The sequence below is a fragment of the Pinus tabuliformis genome, chromosome J, assembly GCF_031772625.1.
Source record: "Pinus tabuliformis cultivar Carrire ecotype Pingquan chromosome J, CPIR1, whole genome shotgun sequence".
Taxonomy (NCBI): domain Eukaryota; kingdom Viridiplantae; phylum Streptophyta; class Pinopsida; order Pinales; family Pinaceae; genus Pinus; species Pinus tabuliformis.
This window is the reverse complement of record NC_142295.1, coordinates 378,906,480-378,908,422: the sequence shown is the minus strand read 5'-3', so window position 1 is coordinate 378,908,422 and position 1,943 is coordinate 378,906,480. Positions and strand designations below refer to the sequence as shown.

General features: G+C 38.6%; 1 pseudogene; it reads left to right on the top strand.

The window, feature by feature from the left end:
- The first annotated feature begins 324 nt into the window (after nt 1–324).
- LOC149227319 (putative receptor-like protein kinase At1g49730 pseudogene) lies at nt 325–1,610 on the top strand (annotated as a pseudogene).
- Nucleotides 1,611–1,943: the final 333 nt, after the last annotated feature.

Genomic DNA, 1,943 nt, shown 5'->3' with positions numbered 1-1,943 from the left:
AGCCACAACTCACTTTTCATAATATTTCTTCTTTTGTTCTCGGCACAATATTAGTAGGCACTTGGAATGTTGGTGGAAATGTGCCACCCAATGATTTGGATATTGAGGATTGGCTAAGTAATCAAGAGCAAGCAGATATGTTTTAAAAGGACATGAAAGAAGCAACAAGAATGAGCACTCGCCCAACTCATTCTCACAATCAAGATCAATTGGATGTCTCATCAATAAAACAATTCTCAAAAACTTTCTAGCAATAAAAGATTAAAAAAGGTCAAAAACAACTTTAAAAAAAAGCACAATTTGGAACCCAATAACAACAACAACATGGGGTTTGTCTGTTGTTGAGACTTTCTTTGGATTCTAGTGTAACGTTGAGCCTTTCTTTGGACATTTCACCTAAAAAATGCAAGGATTGGTGTTCAATCGACAATTCTCAATGTCTTGATTTTGTGGTGCTTGGGAAGGAGATTTTGTCTTGCAGATGACACTGGTTCTCTCCTTGACTTTGGCAACTTGAACTTCACAAAAGTCAGATCTGTATTCTTGACTCTAGACAGATGAAGATGTTGTCGATTTGTAAATTCTATAGTAGCCATTTCTATGTCACAATACACAAACATCATGGGCGAGTTTGCAGTTCCTTCATCGCCTTCTGCGATTTGTCTCAAGACAATATCAAACACTTTGCAGTCAAATGGAATTTCATCCGATGTAATGGCATTATGTGGCTTGGGTACAAAGATTACTGCTAATTTTCATTGTAAAGGTCGTACAAATATTGAGGGGATGGAAGGCACGCCGAATTTCACGGAAGTGCAGCTGAGCTGTGTGTCATCACTATCATCGGTCGATAATTGCAAAAATGCTTGAATGCCTATTTTACATTTCTTCACAACCTTGAAGGTGTACAGGATAATGTGACCTTAAGCATATGCACGGATGCTACCTTTGTTACCATAGTGAGCTATGGTGATTCAAACTTGGCAAACGACAAAGCAAGATGTTTTTTTAATGCTCAAGGAAATGGAACCGTATTTGCACCAGCACCTTCAACATCAATATCTTCTAGTCCAAGCTCAGAGTACTCTCCAACTACTGCTCATTCAAGTGTAGCTCGCATAAGGAAGGCTCGCTCCTCGTCGCATTTGGCAGTCATTCTTGGAGTTGGAGTTGGAGTTACAACAGTGTCACTGTCACTTTTATTTCTATTGATACTTTTGATACACAGGAAAATGAAAGAATTGGAGAACTCAGATACTGCAAATCACTCTCAATGGAATAGAACTTTGAGATCAAATACACGCAGGAACTTGAATGAATGGAACAAAGGGCCACAATCCACCTTTAGACGTTTCAGCCGCAGGGAGATTAGAAGGGTAACAGATGATTTCAGCACTATTATTGGCAAGGGAGGATTTGGCACTGTTTATAAAGCCCCATTTAAAGATGGACTTGTTGCTGCTGTGAAACGAATGAACAAGATTGCTCAACAAGATGAATTCTGTAAAGAGATGGAACTGTTAGGGCGGTTGCATCATCGACATCTTGTCACATTAATAGGATTTTGTGCAGAGAAGCATGAAAGGTTTCCCGTTTATGAATACATGTAATTGCATGTTGCGACTCGATATTGTGACCAGTCCTGCACAACCCACACAAGCCAAGAGGGTAATTCATGAACACTGAACATGGTCAGCGAGCAGTGTGCGACAACGTGCCTTGACAGGTCCAACGGTAGAAAACAAAAGTCGAACCCAAGGTGGAAAACAAAAAAATAGACGTTTTGTGGGTACTAAATAAATTAAAAAAGAAACAACGGAAGATGAACCATAGCCTGACCTGGTTCAAAACATGTTGATAAAATATTTTTAATGTGATTTTTTTCCAAATTTTTTTATTAATAAATTAGTTATGGATCACAGAAGTTTGAATTTGGAAAAACA